Raw genomic sequence first — 26,803 nt, forward strand, 5'->3', positions numbered from 1 at the left:
GCCAAGGAGTGGGATAACTGGGTCAAATGGTGGTTCCATTCCAAGCTTTCTGAGGAATCTCCATACTGCTTTCCAGAGTGGCTGCACTAATTTGCAACCCCACCAGCAATGTATGAGTGTTCCTTTTTCCCCACATCCTCGCCAACACCTATTGTTCCTTGTGTTCTTGATAATTGTCATTCTAATTGGGGTGAGATGAAATCTTAGGGTAGTTTTGATTGGCATTTCTCTTATTACTAGAGATGTTGAACATTTTTTCATATATCTGTTGATTGCTTGTACATCTTCTTCTATGAAGTGTCTGTTCATTTCCTTAGCCCATTTGTTGATTGGATGATTTGTATTCTTGGTGTAGAGTTTTTTGAGTTCTTTATAGAGTCTGGAAATTAGTGCTCTATCTGAAGTATGATTGGCAAAGATTTTCTCCCACTCTGTAGGCTCTCTCTTCACATTACAGATAATTTCCTTTGCTGAGAGAAAGCTATTTAGTTTGAATCTATCCCAGTTGTTGATTCTTGCTTTTATTTCTTGTGCTATGGGAGTCCTGTTAAGGAAGTCTGATCCTAAGCCAACAAGTTGAAAGTTTGGACCTACTTTTTCTTCTATAAGATGCAGGGTCTCTGGTCTGATTCCGAGGTCCTTGATCCATTTTCCTTACAGTTTCATATAGGGTTTCATTTATTCTTTGGCTTTTTTTCCCCCAATTTTAACAACAATGCTAATATTTTTGACAAAACGAAGTTTAGGATTTCTGAAAATTTAAGTTGGTCATGCTCTAAGTAAACAAAGGACAGAGCTCTCAATTTCAGTTTTGAGGAGTTAGGACAAGTTTTCTCATGCAAGATGATATTTGACCTGGTTCTTGAAGGTAGCACTATGAAACATGTACATGTGACAAACATATCTAATAAGTTGTATAAATGATGTTAGTTGTTACTGATATATCTTAGGTGTATGTATGTTATCTTTTATTTCACTGTTTTTTGTTTGTTGTATTGAAGAGTGAACCCAGGGTCACTTTACTACTGAACCACATCTCAGGTTCTCTTTACTTTACTTTTTTTTTTTTTTGAGACAGGGTCTCCTTTAGTTGCTGAGGCTAGCCTCAAACTTAGGATTCTCCTGCCTTAGCCCCCAAAACCTCTGGGATTGCAGGTGTGCACCACTGTACGTGGATATTCCACTGGTTTTTATTAACTTTAAGATCTTGAACAAATAGGAAAAATTAAATTCTCTCAATATAAGAAAAATCATACCAAGTGTAAATGGTAGCAATAAATTTTCTTATCTATGGCATACTGTAATTCAGAACATTATTTGTTAAAATCAGAATAGGATATTTTAAACTTCTTCCAAGTATAGACTTCTAGTAGTCTTCAGAATCATTATTAAACTTTCATATAATTTGTTGAGTGTACAATGAATATGGATGGAGTATATGGAATTAACAAACTAATGTAGTATAAGTTATGGATGAAAAATCTTTCCTGTGCTTTGCAGGTTCTTTTTTATTTACATACTGGGGATTGAACCAGCATGTACAGTACCACTGAGCTACATTCCAGGCCCTTCTTATTTTTTAGTTTGAGACAGGGTGTCACTAAGTTGCCAAGGTCAACCTTGAACTTATGATCCTTCTGCCTCAGCTCTTAGTAGGTTCTTCTGAAAACAAGTCCAAGTCATGGAGAAATAAATATAATTTTTCAAAAGTAAAACTTGAAAACTTGATAATATATTTAATATCTTACTGATTTGTTATAGACAATAAGCATACAAAGCAGGCATGTTGGCATATGCCTACAATCCCAGTCACTCAGGTGGCTGAGGCAGGAGGATCCCTGGTTCTAGGCCAGCCTCAACAACTTAGTGAGTCCCTAAGCAACATAACAATACCCTGTCTCTATATAAACATACGAGAAAGAACTAGGGATATAGATAAATGGGAAAGCACCCATGGGTTCAATACCCAGTTTAAAAAAAATGTAAGGAATTGCTTCCAAGGTACATTAAAAAGTTGTCAAAGTAAATATGAAAAGGGGAATATGTATACAAAATAAGATACGTCTTACAAGTACTATTGGTTTTGTCATTTTTAAAAATCCCATCCTAGCTGGACATGGTGGTGCACACCTACAATCCCTGTGGCTCAGGAGACTGAGACAGGAGGATCTCAAGTCAAAGCCAGCCTCAACAAAAGTGAGATGCTAAGCAAACTTTTGTCTCTAAATAAAATACAAAATAGGGTTGTGGTGTGGTTCAGTGGTCAAGCGCCCCTGAGTTCAATCCCCAGTCCAAAAAAAAAAAAAAAATCCCATCCTAGAGACATTTTTATACTTAGAAATTCATAGCTAAATTTACAATGAAATTCATTGAATAAATATACATCTACGACTTTATATGTTCTTTCCTCAATAAAATAAGGAATATATAAATGGAAGTAGAATGCTAAAGAGAAATTAATCTGGTAAAGTTAAATGCTTACCCATAGTTGTAGTTTCATTGCTATCCCCTGATAGACTTCAGATTTCTGCACAATCATTTTTCATCTTACTCTCCAACTTAATATCTTTTATAGATGTCAGAATGATTAGATTTACTGTCTGCAAAATACTCATCATTGAGAATTATGGACCACTTAGAAGATTGGCAAGGACAAGTTGAAACTGAAAATAGGTCTCTCAACAGGCATGCAAAATCATAGCTGTGATTCAGTAAATTTTCAGGGACATTTTCCTTTCATGATAGGAAGGGGGACCGTTAATATTTTCACATTGTTTTCAGACAAATACTAGGAGCAGAAATTTGCAAGGTGCATTTGTTTTATAAGGATTTTCCTCCTTCCCAGGTACACCTTACTTTCTGTCAAAATATTTTTTGTCTGTGCATGGGGTTCAGTTCTGTTCCAACTCCTAGGATTCTGCTACTTTCATACTTTCCACCTAGAGAAGTAAAAGTTCTGTTTTTAAAAAATCCCAAATGCATATATGTTTCATTCTGACAAGCCCTCTCTTTCGGTCTGACCTTATCAGTGCTTACAAATTTTAGAAGAAAAAAAATCTAAGGTGACCTTTAATGTCATTATTTAACTTGGATCTTGAGGAGAGCAAAGAAAGCAACAACTTGAAGATGAAGGTTTACCGGTAAACACTTCTGTTCCACCATCTGCTCCCTGCCACCCCATAGCAGAGTTAAAGTGGAATAAGATACCAGGGTGGGCCATAGGGGCCAAGGTACAATGGAGACTAGGAGAGAGCAGGGGAGGTGGTGTGGGAGCAGATGGTATCTGGGAAGAGAGCCACTCCATGGCACTGTTGGCATGGTTACAAAGAGGTAGATGTAGTAACAAACTGTGCCAATTTCTGAATGTTTCAGAACTTCACTTTGTGGCTTCTGGCCTCAAACTTTACTCATTTGCTATCATATAGCTTCCCCTATTGCCAGGAGTTCCTATAAAAGCACTCTTCTCCTAATACTGCCTAAAAGCCATTTAAAATATATTTCATATGTGCATATTGTAACTAAACTACAGAAATGCAGGGAAAACAGTGTTCATTTTCTTCGGTCTTCACACGAGTAATAATTAGTACATGTAACAATTCCAATAATAATAATATATATATAGTAGTCATTATAAATAGTTTTGCTAGTAAAATCTAAGTATATCACAGGAGCAAATACTGTTAAAAATAATTTGGTGTATTTTTTTTCTTTTGATACATTCAGGGTATAGGATTCATATGAGCATTTGCTTGTCTCATCTTTAGTTGAATTTCTAGTTTCCATTTAAAAAAAAATAAAGAAAAGGAATGGCCTAATATAAATTGAAATAGGTTCATGGTTAAAGTCTTATTTTTCCCTAAAAATGCATCCACTGCAAATGTTACTGCCATTTCTAGTGCCTAAAGTGTCCTTGGAGGATACGCATAGTTAGTCGATTTGACGTTTTCGGCCATATGGCATGGTTGAAGCAAAAACATTGTATTGGGTCAAATCATGTGTAATTGCTGATACTTCCAAAATTTTTAATTATAAAATAGCAGTTTTGTATGGTTCAACTTAATGTATATTTTTTAAATTACTTATGTTGAATTTGGGTAAGAATAAACAATAATTTATAAACCATGCACATGTATGTTTCCACTTGCAGCTAAATAAAGATGATTCACAATTTTCTAAACCTTCAGAGTCTAGCTCATTTAAAAATACTATTTGTACAGGTGTGGAGGTTTGTTTCTAAGAAATGCTCTGAGAGCATTGGTCAATTAAAAAAAAAACTTGATTTTTTTTCCTAATGCATCTACTCAGAAGTAACTTTGGTGTATGACACAAACATATTTCATTCAACAGAGAAGTTAGGGTTTTGTTTAGCTATATAATGTCCTTTTTGTTTACTAATTCATATACTGGTCACTGGAATTTCTTGTTCAAAATTTAGCCCAAAGTAATAGTATTAAAATTTCCCAGAAATGAACAAAATGATTCTGCTCCCTTTTTTTCCTTTCTGAGACTGTTTTTAGATTTGAATGAATGGGTTCTATAAAGTACACAAATTATTGGTATTAAATATCTGTCTCAGTGTAAATGTGAATAGTTTTTTGAACAGATGAACACTGAATTGGGCTTTGTGCCAAAGATTTATGTTTTGATGAAGTTTTTCCAACAGTATAGGAAATGTTAATTACATTTTTGTAATAAACCTCATTGTGTTACACTGAAGTAAATATCATATTTGAAAAGCATCTCATCTATATCCAGGCTGTTCCTTCATTTTGTTATCTATGTTGATATTTAAAGAATAAAAAGAATAACTAGATTATCAAACAGGAAACAAGTGCTCCCGAATGACAATGTTTCTGACTAAAGTAGATTAACCCATATGTAGATAAATTATTGATTTTTAAAGACAAGAATGCATAAATATGAATTGTCTCTGGGATTTCTCCTAAATTCACTTCAACAAATGTGATAATGTAGTGTAATTTGTTTAAAGGAAGGTCAGAAAGTCATATAATCAGTCTTCATTCATTCGCATGCTTATACTAAAGCACGGTGCTATTATAATGTAACCCCTAAATTGTGAGACCATGATCTGGAGATTACAGTTGTTTTGTGGTTTGTTACTGCTTTGTCTTATGGTGCAGTGGATCTTAGTTTTCTTCTTTTCCTTATGATTTGCTTAATTCTGAGTCCTAAGTGCATTTTTTAAGTGTTTAATGTTTTAAATTAACAACTTTTACATACAGTTCAAATATGCACTCAGATTTCTAGATAGTTTATCTAAGTGTCTTCTTGCTAGTTGTAGATTCACTTCCAACTCTGCCTCCCTAAATTTCAACCCACTAATAGTGTTGTTCTTATTTTCTCAAATAGAAGTGACTCATTGATTTATATCAACAATTTTTTTTTAATGTTTTAGTCTCCACTGTCTTCTTGGACAGAAAAAGACAACTTATTCTATACCATTGTTCAATTACTTTAAAGTCATATTTTGTCAATTTGTCATTTATTTTGATATGTTTTATTTGATTATACATTTCTCCAAGTGCAATTGAATTTTGGTCAAGTTAGAAATATTCTTGACAACTTTCATAGTGCCTTTCTCCATTTTTTTAACCTTATTTTTACCTATTTCTAAAACATGTAGGTTAAATGATCTTTAATAAACATTCTTTATGATGGAGTATAAACCCCATATTTCTACTGAATTAAGTCAGTAGTGTCCTAGTACTTATGATCCATAACTTTAAGCAACCTTTCAACTGTTTTAAGTTTACTTGTTTCATCTGTATGTTCAAATACATGTCAAAGGAAGAATTTCAGAAATAACAAAGAGGCAACAGTCACATATTTTTTTTTTGTTTTGGTTTAGAAAACAGATGATGAAATAGCACAAAGTAGAGGAAATTATTAGTAATTGTCTCCCTTTTTATTGTAAAATTAAGTGAAAACCACAAGGTAGATATGTCTTAACTAACACATAGAGTAGAATGTACTCTTGAAACTCAACCATTTCTTGATGAAAATTAGACCCTTACTAACTGTAAAACATGGGGTTATTTCATTTGTTTGGGGTATGCTGTTATCCTGATTACTGGTTGTTGATTTTTAGTTTTTGAAAATACCAGTTTTCAACATTTATAAGTTTAAATTTATACGAAGGTGACTAATGTCATTGCTGCTAATTACTACAGATTTACTCAGTAAAATTATGATATGGTCTTTCTTTAGCTATTGTCAGGTCACTTAGTATCTGCTTAATCTTTTTACACTTTAATAAACTAAGGGAAAGATTGAAATCATTAGAAATCCAACTGTAATTTAGCACTGTCGAGATTAAGGACGGGATTATAGTCATTAGGAACAAAATGGTTTCATTTATGGACTGAGAACAATGAGGGCCATCAATAAACCACTTTCTGCTTCTAATGATCCTACTTCTCTCTAATTGTGTTCAAATCTAACAACAAACTCATTTTCTTCTTTCATTCTGGAGAGGAAGATCGTTAAAAACAATACTGTGGTTTGTGTTCCTTTTGCTTCCTTGTATTTTGGTATGGATTCATGAATGCAGTAAATTAACTGATATGTGTTTTAAGGTAAATATGCTGTGGGCTGTGGTCCCTCCTGATTTATCAAAATATTTTTGGCAGAATAGATTTTCAAAGATTAGATGAGCTCCAATGTTAGTGGCATCTTAATCCTTATACAAGTCAATCATTTTTGAGAAATATACATCTTATAAAATCCCCAACTTAACATATCTGAATGTGCTGATAATTGAAATTTATATCTCTTGTTGGGTGTTCTTCCATTCTTTTGCCTTTGTTGTAGGAAATAGCCCACCTCCCTATAACCAAATTCCTTCAGAAACCAATTATACTTCACTGAATTTAAGCTGTTGACTAAGGACTAGGGTATTCTAAGTACCTGCAGGGCATATACCCTGGCACTTCTGCTCTGACATTTGAGATCTTGGTTACCATGAAACAACTGGGCTTGTCCTCCAACCTTTTCATATGAGGTAGTTGTACTTGTTAGTACTGTTATTTACTTCAGTTAAATATTGTGGGAACCAGGGAATCATGTTAGAAAAAGAAAGATGGATCATTGTTACAAAAGCAATGTTAACTGCTTTTGAAAAATCTATCAAGTCATTTTAAATTTGCTCTCTCATCAGGTATGGGTAAGCAAACTTAAAAGATATGGACCAATTACAAAAGCCTTCTGTTATCAGATTCCTTTATAAAGATTTTAAGTTTTAGGAACTTAAATGAATCTAGAAACCCGTGCATTTTGTATGTGTGTTATATGCCAACAAGGCCCTGCTGGGAGCCAATCAGAGGATCCTAACACACGTAGGAAACCTTAGCTCTACATCAAAAAGATGAGTATTATAAGTTTTCTGTTAAAACACTTAATATGTATATCATATTTTTACGAACATCTACTTTAACTGACCTGATTGATTATTCGACCTCACCTGATTTTTCTAATTATCTCTCCTACTCATATCTAGTATATTAAAAGCTTTATTGCTGTGTCATCATATTCAATAAAAATGTTAACTTAATACTCTAAGTTCTATCATTTTTCTCTCCTCTTTACTGTATAAAAATGGACCTTTGCATGTTTTTATTTATTTGTTTTTGTGTGTGTGTGGTACTGGAGATCCAACCCAGGACCTCATGCATGCTAGTCAAGCACTATACAACTGAGCTATACTCTCAACCAAGATGTTTATATTTCAAAGATTTATTCTACCACCCCCACAAGATAAACTCCCATAAGCTATTGTCATTTCAGGCAGTTAATAAATGTGTGTATATGTGTATATATATATATATATATATATATATATATATGTATATTTATATATTTTTTAATTATGATGAGGAGAACTTCCATGTATAGTATGTCCTTGAGGAAAATGTAGCTTTTCTAGAAGAACTTGCATTTTTATTAAAGGGAGAGAATTTAGACATAGGAAACATGTGGACAGCAATAGAAGAGACTCTAATTTTTATAGGGCAGGGAAGGTTATACATTTTCTAGGACCTAAGAGAAAGAAGAGCTAAAATGTTTCATTATAGTCCCAATCTTCAAATATTTACTCATATCTGAGTAAATGGAAGAATGACCTGGGAAGACTTGTGAGTTGGTATATGTTTTTAGTGGAAAATCCTTTCCACTGTAAATTGGAAAATAGCTGATAAAATGTAAGACTGAAAATAAGTACTGTATTAAGAATTACATAATATAATTAAAAACATGCCAGGACTAGTTTCTGCAGGATGAGTAATGATTATATATTTGAAAGCATATAATGTAAATACTGAGTCAAGGAAGTCAAAAGAATTCTGCTTAGTAGGCTGATATTGGAACATGTTCCACCATCTGTACCTTGACATGGATCTACTGACCTATAAAAATGGCATTTTCATGTAGTTCAACCATTACTATTATATTCAAAATTTCTTAAAGAACTTTAATCAGGAGAAGTATGTGTGAGTATGTGTGTGTGTGTTGTGTTTCCAGTAGTCATATTCAATGGGTATAAATATAACAATATAGAAAATAGGTTAATGTTAAAATACACATTACATTTATTTATAATTAATATAATTAGCATTGACAGAATACCTTATCAATCTATTCATGGCTCTGATGTGTTCTGAGCACAACGCAAGATTTACAAAATCATTAAAGCAGCGCTAGGACTATAGCTTAGTGATAGAGCACTTAGGTAGCAAGCATAAGGCCCTGGGATAAATCCCAGCACCACAAAATATAAAATATAATAAAAAATTGAAGCTATGGGGGTCAACACAGTACATGAATATCATTAAGGGTATTTCCCCATTCTGTTTATTATTTAGGACTTCAGATAGTTTATTCTTAGCTGATTAACAATTAGACCATAGGATAGCAAGGTGTTTATTCATTTAACATAATAGTTACAAAGTCTACTATGTGTAAAGTCCTAATATAGGCCCATTGACAAGCACAAAAAGTAACTCTTACCTTCAAACAAGTAACAGAAAAAAATTTTCTTGAAAAAATCATTGCAAAATATTTCATCAGATCGAATCTGAATATTTTTAAAGAATTATCTTAAAAAGTTTTCTTTTTTCCATGTCTTGAAAAATCAAAGTTAAATCTGATAGTAAATACTGAAGCAAAACATGATTATTCCTTTGGTCATATAAGAAAAGGCAATAATCAGAGTCAAACCCACTTGTTACATTTAGGTCACTTAATGTAGTACACTACTATGTAAAACTATAAAATTGACACCCAGCTTTTAAAACTGCAAGTTATTCTTAAGCAAATGTTTATATCCTTAAACTGTTTGTATTATTAAATCCTGCCCCAAAATTTATGTTAGGAAATTCAGCATGCAGTAAATCTTAGGACAAAATGGTAGATTTCCTGCCTAATACTTAAATTTTAACTGAAATAATGTGAGATTATGGGTCTCAACATGATTGGGGTCATAGGCTGGATTCTGTGAGTATGATAGAAAATTTGAAAATACTATTTTTGTGAGGAGAGAATTCATGTAGAAAATGAAGTTTGTTGACGTATGGTAAGTAAGACAAGTGAAAAAAATATTTTCCAACGTTGCTTGTTTCTCTGGTACTACTCATTAATGTAGGCTCACTTTTTTCTTCCTAAGATCATACCCTTTATTAGGCAGCAATATCTTGCTAATGGAGAAAAGAAAATGAGCAGTTTACAATTATGTAAATAAGACATAGTTTTTCTATTTCTGAAAAGTAATAGAGAGAACTTTTTCCCCCTAAATGAATAAAATCTCAAATGAAATTAGAATCCCTGCACCTCTCTACTCATTAAAGGGTGACACTAGTAACAATTTGCAAAGAGGAAACTGTAGAAATGCAATAAAACAAGATTATCTTGGCAAAATTGAGATTTCTCTCTGTATGTCATGCTAAAAATGTAGCTGAGAGCTGGTCTTTGCAAGATCAATGAGGGATGTATGCATGAAATGTGATTTGCATATTTAAAGAATTGATTTAAATTGTGGCTTATAACCCACACCACAGAGAGAAAGAATAATGTAATACTGATGTACCCCTGTCCATTTATGTGTTAAAAGGGCACAGGTGCACTTTTAATTCCCTAGAGATGGTAAGGCTGCTATATGGGGTTTGTCAAAGCTATTTCATTTTATGTTCACCATGGAGATTACAAGTATTTTTTTTTTTTTTAATTTGGGATGGCACTTCAGTTTCCCACTAATTTGTATTACTTTAATGCATTCTATCCTAAAAACCTCTTCATTTGTGTTCAGGATATTAGTCATATTCATTAGTTTCTAATTGCATTTTGTAACCTATGGTAGCTTTTGGGATTTCGAATGTAATTGAAGGTTTTAATTTTAACTCATCAAATCAAAGAGTGATATGGTGACATCAGTGTTCTAAGAATTATTTTCCTCCCCCGAGATATTATGTGAGATATATTGAAAGCATGGAAACCAGTTGCAGTTGTCAAACCTTTAGGTGATGTGAGCTTTGGAAAAGTGGCAGTTGCAATGGAAAGGCAAAGATGAATGCCAAAAGGTATTTTGAAAAATAACGATAGATGATACTTGGTAACCTGCTGGATAGAATTCACACACAACAAAAAAAATGAACAGGAGAAGCTAACTCTGTGTTTTGAGCAATGACAGTTGGAGAATGGTGGGACTACCAGGGGAAACAAAGGTTAATCAGAAATTTCAGATTGTGGGTGAAGTGATCTGTTCGTGTTTGGATATAATGTGTATGAAGACATGGGACTCCAAGTTGGACGTATTTTGCAGTATGTGAGAATAGATGACTATTGCTCAAATAAGAAGTTGGTGCTTGGATATATATTTGGAGACCCTCAGATTATATAAAATAACAAAGCCTTTAAGAGCAGTGCATTAATATGAAGAGTTTACAGAGAAAAGAGCAGAGAGAAGGTCTTGGGGATTGTTTCCATCTAAGGAGTGGGAAGAAACAGGACAACAAATGAAACAAAACAGTCATATATGTGTGTGTGTACATATATATATATATATATATGTACACACACATATATATATACATATACATGTATATACATATATAAATTATGTATATTATATATATATATATAATACGAATGAAAGATCTGCATTTGGAGTTGAAGTCACATTATAGTATAGACCTCAAATAATATTTCTATGTGTCAGGTAGTTCAGAAATCTTCACAGAAACCTTAATTAAGGTCCCTGGAATTCCTCATTTTATATACTATGGGACTATAATTTTTTTGAGTTGATACAGTTCTTCAAAGTGCAGACATTCCTTTCTGTAGAATAGAGACATTTCTGAAAAGTTTCCTATGAAAATTCTATTCCATGCACTGTGCCTTCTTTCTAAATATTACCTTTATAGAGAGACTTATGTGAAGGAGCCAGGGAGCAAACTCCATTCTTATACCAAACACAATGTCCTTATGGTAACATTTATAATATCATCAACTGAAGATTCTTATAGCGCAAACACAATTTACAAAGAGGCATAACTCATATGTGTCTTTATAGCTGCCCTACTGTGTCATCAAGGCAAGTGGTGTTATTCTTGTTTCCCAAGTGAGAAAAATGAGTCTCAAAGATGTGTAGGCCTCTTGCCCAAGATCATATGGAAAGCAAGTGGGGTCCAAGGTCTTCTGATTCCAAGACTAGTTTTCTTTTTGCTGTTAATGTGTTGTCTCATATTTGTTATATATTTCCTAAAAACTGTTGTGAGAGAAACTTTAGAATTTCATCAAAGCAAATCCTAAAGGTATATGATAAATTTGTTCTCTGCTTTACAGAGTAAAAATCTGATTAGGCAATATTTGATATGGTAGGTCATAAGTCTAAAGTATTTGATAACTAGGCTCTTTTGGACACATTTTGAGGCATATTAGTTCTTTCAGGCTTTTGGGGGGGGTAAATTACTCTTGAAAGGGTTCTTACTGGTACCCTTGTGAGACCTAGAAGAGTTAATTGGCTTACAAAACATATGTGGGTTGCACTCTGGGAATAGTTCACTCATCTCTTAACATCTGGATATACTGTTTTATTTTTTTACCATTATGCATTCATATCTGAAAACTGTGGCCATTTAAAAAAATAAATATGTTAAGTCAACAGTATGTATGTAATTAAGAATAATTCACTGTAACTGTGACACTTTATAAAAATGTTTTTGAAAAAGAAAGAAAAAAGCTTTCAAGTTTATAATGCCATGTTAAAAATATCCTGGTGTATCTATGTAACTTATGAATTCAATGTAATTTAAATAACTAAAAAACAGTTTTTACAGTAGCATGCCATTCACATTTTGAAAGTATTGCCAATTATTTTTATATTATCTACTTTGAAAATATGGGAAACCAAATTATTCAAGAAGTTTTTGTGCATGTCATTCTGAGAACCAAAACACAATTTTTGTCAATCTGCATTCCCCCAGAGAGATAATAAAATATTGCTCTGCTAAAATCTGATTTTCACCTTATGCTAATCATACCCTCTTCCACAGACTTCTCCTGCTTCCTTCTAAACATAACTCTCCATCAAAACAAAAAAACAACACAAAAACATCCTCCAAGGAAAAACATTACAAAAACACAAAAGTAATAAAAAAAAAAAACAGAAATAAATGTTTATTTAGTGGATAACAGGAGATGAATGTTGATGCCTCTCCATTGAAAATGATGTCCACTCCCACATCTTGGCCTCAGAGTTCCTTGGCCTTGATTCCAACAGCATACATTTTTCTTTGTGTTCTCAACTTCCCCATAGCATGTAAGCATTAGTTTTTGTCATGTCATAGTCTATGGTTACCACCAAAAACCTGGGTTTGTGCCTTTCTATCCACAACCTTCCTTGTATAGTTGTTGGCTTTCAATCTGTTTGTTGCTCTCATTTTGTCTTGACTTTTACTGTACATTATACCCACCCTTTTCTCCCAACCTCGGTTTTCTCCTCCAACTGTATTTGCCACACACCCTGCTATTCCTTTTGCTATGTTCCAATTCCAGCTTCTGCATAGGTGAAAAAAGTCACACTGTCCTCCTATTGAGATCCATTATTCCAGGATTTCTAACCTTAGGCTCCTATGGAGAAAGAGTAGCTTTCCATTTAACTCTAATTATTTTTCCCCCAACAGCAACTCCATACCAGGCCTATTCTCCTCAAACAATGAAGTGCATCCTCCATTCCCCCAGATAATCATCTTTTCTCATTCTTGACTGCAAAGATGAAGAAAATATCCCTTTCTTTTACTATCATATATCTCAAAGGATGCACTTCTTCCCCTCCCTTTTACAAATTATTGTTTCATTGTTGTCATTCCTACTCACTATTGAGCATATTGATGTGACTGATATTCCCATGAGTGCAGAGACTGGTTTACTCTCCTCTCACTTCCTTACACGTTACTGTTGCAAACTTATAGTGTTACGTCATTAGCAGATACAAAATATAACTACATGTTAAATTCCAGGCATAAAAGAACTATCTTTAGGTACAGGTTCAGCTTGTACTTCCCATACTTGGAAACACTGCTTACTTAAAACTTCTCTTTAAAAAAAAAATTAGTTATAAATAGACACAATACCTTTTTTTTTTATTTATGTGGTGCTGAGGATTGAACCCAGTGCTCCACACATGTGAGGCAAGTACTCCACCACTAAGCAACAACCCCAGCCCAAAACTTCTCTTACTACTAAAAGGCAGTAGAGCACATTGGTTAAGAACAAAGACTACATAACTTCAAATATGAGCTCCACCACTTACTATTATGTGATCTTGAGGAAATTATTGAAGGACTCTTTGCCTAGGTTTCTCATATGTAAAATTGAGATAATAACAAGATATATCCTATAACATGGGATGAAGTGTATGTGTGTATGTGAGTTCGTGTGTACACATGCACAGACACACACACACATGGGTATAACACTGAAATCTGTAACCTGGTATCTTCCTCAAATGTATTAGAGAATCATTTTAAAGCCTGTGGTTACTATAAAGAAATCAGTACTACAGGATATGTTTTGGTCAATTATTAGATCTTTAGAAATGTCCAAAAGTAAGATATAAGATAGGATTATACAGAATTTGATTTGGATGGAGAATTGGATTTAGATTCTTCTGTGTTATTCCTAGAAGTGATATTTGGCCATTGAGATTGAGTTTCATGTTGTTTTTTAGTGGCTGATTTTTGTGCTTCTACTGACTGGTATATAAGACTTGCATTTGTGTATTGCTTTTATATTTTATTAACTTAATTTAAGGATACTTAAGGTAAACTTTCTCAGGAGTGCCTTGATCCTGTCTGAGATATATGTGCTAACTGTATTAAAAAATTATTTTTATGGGGTGGAGGAGACTTGTTAAATTATTATCATGTTGATACATTTAGCAGAAAATACTTATATGATCTACTCCACATTATGGAATTCACAGTATACATTTGACCACCCAGAAGGATGGAAAATCATCTATGCAAAAAAAAATACAGTTGTGTTGTATTTATAGAAGAACCAGAAATCCAGAAACCTGGCTCTATATTCCTGAGCAGGTTTCTCTCTGTTTTCATATCCTCATGAGAAACCTGGACTAGGAAATTGCAGATGTCCCTCCCAAGATTGCATTTTTATGAATCTAGAACATGGGTCAGCAAACTTCTTCTGTAGAGCACCAGATATTAAATATTTTAGGCCTTGAGGATCATACAAGGTCCCCATCACAAGGCCTCCAGCTGCCTTTGTAGTTGAAAAGCAGACAGAGGCCTTACGTAAATGAAGGGACCTGGCTATATTCCAATAAAACTTTATTTATGGACATGGAAATTTGAATTTCATACAATTTTCATGTGTCACAAAAATACCATTCTTTTTTCAACTATTTAAAAATGTAAAATGCATTCTTAACTCAGACCATACATAAACAGGCAACAAGACAGATTTTCCTGTGGGCAATAGTTTGTCAACCCCTGATGTGGAATAAAATAATTTATACGTAGTTCTATTTGAGGACCTTCTCTATGCAAGGCACTATATCATAGTGCTTGTATTAGTAACCAGTATCACTTTCCTTTCTCTTGTTTCATAAGTGATTACTTCAAAGACTGGATGATATTTGTGCTTGTATATATTTTGGCCAGACCCTTTGAAAGTCTGTGGGCTTTTATTTCATCTTTACATTTCCTAGTATTTTCCCACTTAGATGAATGGAACATTTCAATAGTGTTTCTTTGCATCACTTTTGAGACTAGGTGCTATTTAAATTACACACAAGTATCTATAGCCTTTGCATTTTATTCCTTGTTTGTTGTGGTAAAAGAATTTTTCAGCAACATATGTGAATAGGTTGAGAATTCTGAAAATCATAGTGTATATGTTTATTTGTGTCTTATAGAAAACCAATTAGGAAGTTCATGTATTAGAATACAATACATGTATAATGATTTTTTGATGGATATAACATCAGAGAATCTCCCTATACATTTAAAGACAGGTTCATTCCCTTCTTTGTGTGCTATCAGCTCACCCTAACTTTGAACATTCTACCCCTGTAACATGTAGCATGAGCATATGATATGTGGTTACCATTCAAATTTTAAGGAATTATTAAAAACAAAATGCATTACAGTTAGGATCATACTATGTATATATTCTCTTATGATGATTTTTGTCTTGACATTAAATCATAAATATTATTGGCTATTAAAAATTTTCATAAATCCCATGTTAAAATCTATAGAATTATCATTCATGTCATTGTACTGAATAAAAGTCTTTATTCAGTCATTTCCTTCTTGTTGGTCATTGAGTTCATGTCTTTTTTTTTTTCTTTTTTCTTTTATGCTACTGTAAATAAGAACATTTGAATTTCTTTAGTGAAAATGCCTGTTTTCTCTTTCAGAAAACCTTTTCTTAAGGAGAGTTTACAATCTGTAGTAGTATATAATAGTTTGTAAGTTTTGGAAATCTATTAAGTAGTTAATTCTTTTCTAGAAAAGAATTTCTTGTTTTCCTATCAGAATCATAGGAGTTTTCATCTGTACCTTCAGAACTACAAAGTACTCTACACCTTTTTAAAACTACATTTGCTTTTTGGATAAATAAGAGAAATTGTCTTGGTTCTAACAAATTTATTAAGCATTTACTACAGGGCAAGTATATTGTTAGAGGCTGAGAAAAGAAATATTTATTTATTTTTATTTTTATTGCAGTGCTGGGGATTGAACTCCTATATGCTAGGCAAGAACTCTACCACTAACCTACAACCCCAACCCCAAGATTTTTTTTTCCAGTGTCTGATTTCAAAGAACTAAATTTCTCATGGGAGAATAAGTCATGAACCATTAGAAAGCAAAAGAAAAAATCCTATGAGAATCAAAATACTATGGGAACATTGTGAATGGGGTTAATACATCTAAAAGTTCATGAAAAACTTAGAGTTGAATTTAAGAAGAATGGGAATTCAAAGGGCAGAAGTAGGAGAAAGATATTTCAGGCAGAACAAATGTGAACAAAGTGAGGGAGACAGGAAAGCATATAATAGTTCAGTGTTGGCAATTGAGAAAATGTGGCAGAATAACTTTAAAAGAGAATCCAAGATGGAAAAACATAAGTCATATGTTGAAGGGCCTTTATATATTGAATGTGTAGCTAACAGGAGTGCATCCACAAAGAATTAACATTATGTACCTAGTTTTTTATAATATACTGATTTGTATAAGAGTTATATGTACATTATTTCATTTAATCACCTTAACCTTAGGAGGTTTGGATTGTATTCACCATTTCATAGATAAGAAAACTAAAGTTCACAAAGGTTAAGTAATTTGCACAAAATCGCACACAAAGTAGTAAAGAATTAAAAATAGGTATATATGACTACAAAGGCCATGCTTTTTCTATTATAACATAGCAAACTACAGGCTTACTAAAAAGATTTTAACCTTATAAAGGCAAAATCAGATTTGAGTTTTTAATATATAAGTAACACAATGAGCAACCAGATATTATAATGCCATTATTGATTAATATAGGAGGACTATTTTTAGGACACATTGTTCATTTGGAATCCAATTTAGGTTCCAATGATATTTAGTCACATCTTCTGTGTGTTAAGCACTTTGCTAGACATGTTTCATGGCATTATCTGGTCTAAATAATTTTGGTTGAATACAATATTTTTTAATTTCAAAACCTGTTTCATATTGGCCAACGAGTTTCAGCTACTAGAAAAAAATGTTTTGGAAGAACCTGATGTCCAGTGCTATATCTATTTTGTCAGTAAGTAATATCAGCATGACATCTGGTTGTATCAATGTGGAGAATTTCCTGTAGTCATATCCATTAAAATGTTATTCTGTGACTTTAAAAGAGTCAACCATATTTGACACAGAAAAACTCAGCACTTTCAAATTTGGTGGGAGATTGATAAATCTACACAATTAATGTTATGTTCTGGTTGTCCAAGGTTAAAAGTAATTATCATTTGGTTGAATTTGAGGTGTTTCTTTTTTTGTTTTTGTTTTTTTTCTTTTTCATCCATTACTAGCTCCTGGGAAGATACCAAAATATTAACAAAATCATTTGAGAAAAATGACCCATAACTGTTTTACCTTTATTTTAGAATACTAAAAGCCAGATGTTACAGTGGTGAATGTAGCTTAATTATGATAGTTTTCCAAGTTCTAATCAGTATGGTGTTGATGAATCTTTTGAAGCTAATAGAAAGCTAGATTCTTAAACAAACCAGGAAAGCTTCTCGAAAGACTGTATTACATCCAGGGAAGCAACAGAATTATCAATTTGTGAACAAAAGCAGAAGTGTGAAGCATCCCCATGCACTCAGGACATTCAGTAGTGGTAACTATATTGTTCCAGTTGTACTAAAATATAGGTAAGCATTGCTCTTTGCCTTAACAGTTCACCAGTAAGGAACTCAGCATTAGATTGCATGGACTGTTCAAAGAAAATCAGTGTTGAGCCGGACTGATGGCACATGCCTGTAATTCCAGCAACTCAGGAGGCTGAGGCAAGATGACCACAAGTTCAAGTCTAGCTCAGGCAATTTAGTGAGATTTTGTATCAAACTTTTGAAAAATTGAAAAAGGAAAAAAGACAGGGGATGTAGTTCAGTGGTAGAATCCCCCTGGGTTCAATCCTCAGCACACGCGCGCGCGCGCGCACACACACACACACACACACACACACACACACAACAAAACAAAAAAAAAAAAAAGAAAAGAGAGAGAACCTACATTGAAAGTGAGAAATGTGTATGTCCTCAAAGAAGATTGTAGAGCTGCAGCAAGGAAGAAAATATGCCTTTGAATATCTCAAGTAGGCCAGTAGGACACAGGAAGGGATAGAAGAATGAAAGAATGATGAAACACGCACTGACATTTATTGGCTAAACCACCCTTAACCTCTCACCTTTGTACCATTGTTAATGTGCCAAATATGTGCCTTATGAATGAAAAAAAAAATTGAGTCTTTCAGGTTTCTCCTCCTACCGGCTAAAATCCTGACAGTTATTTTCATAGTTTACAGGGATGGCAGTTTTTTGTTTGTTCGTGTGTTTGTTTTTTAATTTAAAGAACTCCCTTTACCTCCAAATGTAATTAGTTTTCTTGGTTCTTATTAGCAACGTTTGTTTCAAGAGAAGTGTAACAACAAGAGTTTTGACGGAAGAAACAGTCTTAATAAAAATATCTGTGGTACTTGTGCAAGTTTAGAATAAGTCAAGGAAAGACAAAGTAGAGGAAATGTAGGAATAAGTTACAAGCATAGCCCAGAGGAAAATGACCCTAACCAACATCGAGAAATGTTTGTACTTGAAGTGGGTCTGGGATGCAGGAATTATTTTCTGGATTTATACAGCCAGAAAACTTAACTGTAGACTAAATTATATCATAGCAATGTAATGAAACAACATAACTGTTCTGAAGTGAGATCTATATGCAAATACCTTCCTATTTCCTGTGTCCAGCTCAGACCTCTCTTCTCTGCTCAGTCTTTAGCTGCCTATTTTAAATCTCAAAACAGATGGCTCCGACATTTGAAACTTATTAGACCTAAAATTGAACCCTTGGTCTTTTTGCACAAATCTTCCTTACAAACTTCCCTGTTTCTGGCCTTGGTGCCACAAATCAGAACTTGTTCCTATTAGCTCTTTCTTCCTTTCCTTTAAAATTTCATCTGCTTCAAGTCCAACCAGCTCTATCTCTAAAATACATACTGTAAGTCATCGTCAGTCATCCTAATCCAAGCCACCATCATTTGCTGTCTAGGCTACAACAGTTGTTTCCTATTTTCATTTCAACCCCTCCCTCCATCTTTTACAGTAGATGCGAGTTGGGTATTTGTGTTTGTGTGTGTGCGTATGTGTGTGTGCGTGTGTGTGTGTGTGTGTGTCTTTAAATGTACTGGCGATTGAACCCAGGGCTCAGAGCAAGCATTCTATACTGAGCTACACCCCCAGGAGCCCTTTATATTTATTTATTTATTTAATGAGTTAGGTGTCTCACTAAGATGCTCAGGCTCCTGCAACTTACCATTTTTTGCCTCAACCTCCCAAGTAACTGGGACTGCAGGCCTTTGCCATGGCACCCTGCCAGTTATCTTTTTTAAAGTATAAATTTAATCAACTAATTCTGCTTAAAGCCCTTCATTTCTTTCCCACTACATTTAAGGTGACACCTAAACTCTTTATGGTGGCCTAGAAGGTCCTGCCTACCTCTCAAACCTCATCTCTTTTTAATCATTCTTTGGTTACTAGGCAAGATGCTTAAAATATAGAAGATTCATGAGATGATAATACTCAGATAAGTAATCAACCCTTGCTTTATTTAGGGAATGATTTCAGTGGTGAAAAACTTGAAAAACTATCACAATCATATTCCTTTAATTGCTTTATTTTGCAAAGCCAGCCTCTTATTCTGGGCATTTAGTAATTCTCTTAGTATCCACAGGTGGTAAGTGGATAAGGAAAATGCTACCATGGGGTTAATATACCCTTTCAAGCATCTTCTGTCTGACCTGTAACACCAGAGGAATAATTGCTAATCCAAGCAGCACTAATGTGGAATTGACTCTAATGGCTGCAACATTATGACCTCAGCATAAGGTCATTGATGTCGTGACAACCTGCATTCAGTTTGGATGAAAATTGATGGCTTTGTTTTTGTACAAACCTGTGGACTTCATACATTAAACTTGTTCCAGAAAATCTCTGTCAAGTACAAGAATAGCTATGCCAAATCATATAATCCTATTAATTTCCCTGATGTGTTCCGGGATACAGTTCATGGAAAATTTCGCCATGCACACAAAAATTATACCTAAGAAGGCTAACATTCTGGGGCTGGGGCTGTAGAGTATAGTGGTACAGCACTTGCCTCGCATGTGGAAGGCACTGGGTTCGATCCTCAGCACCACATAAAAATAAATAAATAAAGATGTTGTGTCCACCTACAACAAAAAAATATTTTAAAAAAGGAAGATTAACATTCTTTCAATATAGCATTATAGCTTTATGATGAAGATATATGTAGTTAATTCCTGCCAAAAAGCATATAAAAGAAAATATTCAAATGGTTATCAGTCCATGTGGACATAAACATATACTCAGAATTCAGACTTGTCATTTCAGATTTCTTAAAGTACAATTTTCATTCCTTCTAGTCTTAGTCAACAAGTCTACATTTTCCATAGATTTTATTTTTCTATAATTTTGCTACTTAATTCTTAAGCTCTTTTATTGTCATATTAAATGTCTTCCTTTAACAAAGTTCACTTTTGCCATTAGCTTTACATTCTACTTTTAGATGAATGAAGAATGTGTTACATAAAACATTAGTGTAGGATTTCATGAAGGATTTATCAGCATTTGGAGGGTCACAGGAACTTGCTCATTGAGAAGAACACCATTTCAAACATTTTAATCAACTCTCTTGGGGGAGAAAATTCAGGATAGTCTAGTCCCCACTCAATAAAGACTTGACCGATTAAAATTTGAGGTATGGATGAGTCAAGATTCTTTTATTACAAAGAAAAAAAAATGAGCTTTAAGAAAGATTCTCCAGCTGATGAGAACGAATTATTCCAAGGAGACTAACTATATTCAGCATTGCTTTATAAAAGCCCCAACTTGCATATGTACTTCCCAATCCTGGCCTTGAGCTAAGACTGTCAACAAGGGTAGGAGATTTCAGTTTGCTTTTTAGGCTTTGATTTTAAAATTCACACATAGTATTTGCTTCAGGCAGAATAACAGTTGCAGAAGAGACAGCAGGTGATAGGAGTGTGATTCTTCACCGGCAGCTGTCCACTGCTGTTGGTTCAATGGTCAGACTACAGAATTTTTTTTATTGCAAATCATTATTTTCAGGGTTTCAAACTGTCCCGTACCTCCTCCCCTACCCCAGCTATCCTTTATATGTTCCAGTAGTTATTAGTAAGATTCTTTCCCTTTTCTTTTTGTTAGAGGCCTCATTTTTTTTTTTTTTATTAAACAACAAAGACGCATTCAGACAGAGGTTTTTAAATAGTATGAGAACTTCTAAAAATGTCTGAACCCAGATGTTGAAATGTACTTGGTGAGTTTTTAGAGTTAGACCATATAGTGCAGTTTCCATGTTTTCTTATTGAAGTTCCTCTGCTCTTAGCATCAGTTCAGGCCATACTATAAATCCAATTTAGATAACCTACACCTTATTCTCAAGGGCATATGTTAAAAGAGTAGATGGTGGTACTTTTGAGTACCTATTAGGGATGCATATTTTGATTGATTAATTAATTAATTAATTAATTAAATTATTTTTGTAGTGCTGGGGACCAAACCTAAAATCGAGCATGTGCTAGGCAAGTGCTCTGCCACTGAGCTACATCCCCAGTCCAACATGCATACTTCAAATGGCATTTAGTAAGAATGCTGGTTACATTGCATGTTCTGTGTTTTACTTTCTTTTTTTCTTTTTAATTTTTTTTATTAGAGCTTTATAGTTATACATAGTAGCTGGGTTCATCCTCACAAATTTTTATACATGTATGGAATTTGATTTCAGTTCATGATCCCCCCCTTTTCCCTCCCATCCTCCCTCCCCTCTCCCATTCTTTGTCTATTCTACTAGACTTCCTTTCACTCATCCATTTATTTATATTTGATTGGTTCTTTTTACTTATACATAAAGGTGAAATTATGTGTGGTATATTTACATATACACATTAAATGATTTTTTAAAGTATCACTCTGCACTGCTTCCCCTTACCCATCCCTCTACTCTGCCTCTCAATCTTATTCCTCTGTATTACTGTTGTACAAGTTAACTTTTTTACCAAGATTTTTTTCTCCTAAGAATGAGTCATTTTCTTCTTTTTTTTTTTAACATGGCAGATGTTGCACAATATTTATAATTTTTTAAAAATTTTTACAGACTGCCTTTTGATTCATTGTACACAAATGGGGTACAACTTTTCATTTCTATGGTTGTGCATGATGTAGATTCACACCATTCATGTAATCATACATATATATAGGGTAATGATGTGCGTCTCAGCCCATTGTCTTTCCTTCTCCCACACCGCCCCCCTCATTTCCCAATTTTTAATTTTTTTAAATAAAATTTTAAATTATTTTTTAATTCAAAACCTCATGGCCCACCAGATACTCAATTAACCCTTTAGAATGAATCATTTTCTAACACAATTTTTTTATTATAGGGATTTATTTGGGTGCCATTTACCATTTATTTTCTTTAAAGTCCAAAGAACCCACAATGATGATCTTTTGTTATTGTATAAACATACTTGCTTCATTTCCATGTATAACATTCATATAAAATGAAACTATTAACTTATAAATGCACTTGAAAAAGAATAAAACAACGCCTATTGTTTGTTGTACTTGCAATATTCCTTTTCTTTTTTATGTGTGCTTTCTGGATGAGTTGCTTTAATGGCATGGTGCCCAGCTGATAGTAATTCTTCAACTAAAAATATTCAGTTAAGGAAAATTACAGAGTCCTTATAATCATGTTTGGGTCTGCTCATATTTAGACTTTCTAGAGTAAATTTTTATGTGGCTTTCTTAGAGCAAAGATATAAGAACTGCTCTGTTACTTTGTCAGTAGTTAAAATTAATAGAAAAAATTAATTCAGAGAAAAAAATCCACAAGATAATTGAAAAGCTTTTATGTTTACATAAAATTACACATTTTGAATATAGTGTAGAGAATGTCAGCAGAGGACTATGATTTTTTTCTTAAATTCATATTAGTTTTCTTACATACTATGTAATGTAGAGTGTTTTCTTTCAAAGTCACACTTAAACTATTTGTCCTTTACTTTTCCTTTCTTAAAGTCATGAATTAGCCAAAGTCTATCACTAAAATGTTTTGAGTGAAAATCAGGCCACTATCATATATTTGCTCAAAGTCAGGAAAAAATATATGTATATTTTTCAGCTGAAACAACTAGATAAATAAGATTTGTGGGGAAGTGTCTTCTACGTATAACTCAAGAGAGTATACTAAGCTTAAAAGATTATTTATGGAGTACACGAAAGAAAGTAATAATAAAAAACCCAATAACTATAATTTAGTTTTTAGTGTTGTAATTCAGATTCAGCAATTCAATAGCAGATATAAAAAAAATGAGAGAAAAAAAAAGTGCCACCAGCCTGACTAATCAGTCATTGAAAATGTCTGTAGTGGGAATTTACTCAGATAAAAAAATGTTTGCACTGTCATTAAAGACTCCCTAATTTATATTAGTGAACTAATATAATGACAGGCACAAAAATATACTTCGAAGCTGCAGCTATGCGGAAGACAAGCATTCCTAACCCACTCTGGTACTTAAATATTCCTGTAGCTCCAGGTACCTTCATCTCCCTGCCACCTTCAGTAAAAATATTTCCATCTTGGTATCTCTCTTTCTCTGTCATATACACATACAGACACACCCTGCTAATAATGAAAAGTTAAATGGGTTAATTAAAGAGTTAATCATAACATTATTTGACTCCCTTTTAAGATTGAGACAAATGTATCTAAGGCAAGTCATGAGGCAGGTAAACACATGTTAATTCTTTTCTAACTCTTTTAAGTTTTTTGTCTATTATCCTTTAGACAAGTCCAGAAAGCCAAAATAACTAACTTATAAATGTCTCCAGGGAAATATAGACTATTGTACAGGATCTTGTTTCCAAGAATAATCTTTCAATTTGAAATTTGCTACTATTTCAGATTGGCTCTTTGTTAGTATAATTGTCACTGGTTCCCAGACCTAAAATTCCACATACCTTGTAAAACATACAAACAGAAAACACAATCTAAGTTTCATTCTCTTGATTAGAAATAAGATCAATATTAAATAAAATCAGACCATAGTGGGGTTAGCAGTACAGAAGTCTGGTTTTATTTTGTTTTGTTTTTCCCTTGTCCTTTTATTTCTATTTGCTCATTTCTTTTTGTTCTCTCTTCCTCTTCTCTTCTTCCTCTTCCTTCTCTTTCTCCTTCTCCTTGTTTTCCTCCTCCTCCTTTTCTGCTTTATTGCATCTAAATTGCATAATTCTTGATGGCACATATTCAGAATTTGTATGTTGGAAGGGAGGATAGATGAGAAGGTAATGAAATATGAAAGGAATATTTATGGATGACCTGTTATGTATCATGTATAATGATAGATACTTTACATTTATTAAATCATTTCACTTGAATGAGAACATTTAAGGAGAACATTATTATCTTAATTTTGCAAATCAGAAAATGAAGGCCCAGAGGAACTAATCCATAGACTCAGTATAACTTAAATAATAATTGGTATGGCTGAGATTTAGAATGTAGGACTTTCTGATTGCTAAGACCATTCTTAATGCACCCAGGTCTCCACAGCTATGTGTATAAGTAACATGGCCTTGTGCCATAAGTGATAAACAACACAGATTTTATTTTAAGATGCTGGTCTTCCAGGTTCTAGAGACTCTGCTTTACAATTACAGTCTCCTGAGATGACATCACTTTGCTCATATCATGCCCTTGTTTCAAAGTACTGTGTGCCTTATGGAATTTTATGAAACTTAGGTGAGCGAATACATAAAACTACTTAGACTAATGGCTAGTACATAATTAGCACTCAGTAAATGTTAGTTATTGCTTAAACATTTAAGTAATGAACTTCATACCGTAGGAAGACTAGTCAAAGTAACTGGTTTTACCTGAGTAGATTAAGAAGATGCATCTGATTACTTCTGTAAAATAGAGTAGACTCGATCACTGCTGGTGTAAGGCAAAATTAGGGCTAATGGGTATGAGTTCAAGTAGGCTGGTTTTGAGTCTAAGTAAATAAAAAAATTCTAATAATGTCAACTGTCAAAAATGGAATAAGCCACTTAGGATATAAGGAATACTCTGTTCTAGATTTAGGGTTTGCATCATCTTAGATTTACTATGCACTACTTCTTTGCCATGACCCACCACCAAGTCCAGGCCATTTGCTCCCCAGCCAGAGCAGGAAGTTAACACCCCTTGAAACAAAATTATAGCCATGAAGGAACAGATGTGAAGAAGCCAGCAGGTGAATGAACTACTCACTCCCTCTATCCAACTCTTCAGGTTACGTGTGCTTTATCTGGAGACTAGCTAGATAATTTGTGAGACCTGGGGTTAAATGAAAATGTGGAGCCCTACTGCCAAAATTTATGTATTCACAATTATTTCAATTTTATCTGAAATAGGACCTTTCAAGGGAAAATAAAGACCCAAAGAAACACTTAAACCTGATTTTCTGTTAGTTTGATGAATGTTGATTCCAGGAAAAACATGATAGGAGAAGAAAACATAGAAACTAATTGTAATGACAGGAAACTTTTGAACAAGGCCTGGTTGTTCAGATTTTTCTGTCTCTTATTCAGAGATTAGAAGGTTCCTTTTCTCTGGGCTTAAGAAGGGCACTTCTCACATGAGCATCTTAAGACTGTTTCAGGGAACATCATAAAGTCTCTCCTATACATGCCATTTCTCAAATTCCTTTAGCTTAAAATACTCAATATGGCAAGGTGCAATATTTTGGGGTAGCGTGCCTTGAACCCCTTCACCTCAGTGTAACCTGTATGACACAAGTGACTGTTCAATTTCATACCTTCAGTTCAAGTAAGTGGGGAAGGAGAATTTGGACTACAGAATAATGAAGAATATATCAGAAAAACCTAGGGTGAAAAAAATTCCATTTTAAAGTTAGGGAGAATGGTTTCCTTCGCGGCAAACTCATCCTTTAAATAAAGCGAGCAGTGATTGCTGAACCATTAGCAAATTTTTGGCAAGACAAAACTCTCTTAGATTCTCCAATAAAGAATAATTTCCAAGCTTGTCAGATCTAAACAAATGGAACTAAATTGGACAGAGCTATTTAAGCTGACAGATGAATAGAAAAAAAAATAGTCTCTAGTATTGGTATTTGATTTTCAGTCTCTTGAACCTTCATGTGTATCTAAGGTGATTTCTCCTTGTTGAGTCATGAAGGTGTGCATGTCTGTGTGATGAATTCCTATCAGAATAGTCTGGCTGAAATTTGCCAGGGGGTTGATTTTATCAGTCTCTTAAATTTTTCATTGTAATGCTGTTATGTCTCTGAATGAGACAAATTTTTACTTTAAAAATAATTATAATATTTATCTATTTCTGTTGCACAGTATTTAATAAAAATAATGAAATTCAGCAGCCTGGACTTAAAATCCAGTGTCACAGGCTGCCTACCT

The 26,803-nt window shown here is 33.6% G+C and overlaps 1 protein-coding gene across 6 annotated transcripts in view; it reads left to right on the top strand.

The window, feature by feature from the left end:
- The window catches only part of Diaph2 (diaphanous related formin 2), an 831,244-nt gene that overhangs the window by 486,873 nt on the left and 317,568 nt on the right, over positions 1 to 26,803 (top strand). The gene's annotated exons all lie outside the window — the stretch shown is intronic.

The sequence above is a fragment of the Sciurus carolinensis genome, chromosome X, assembly GCF_902686445.1.
Source record: "Sciurus carolinensis chromosome X, mSciCar1.2, whole genome shotgun sequence".
Taxonomy (NCBI): Eukaryota; Metazoa; Chordata; class Mammalia; order Rodentia; family Sciuridae; genus Sciurus; species Sciurus carolinensis.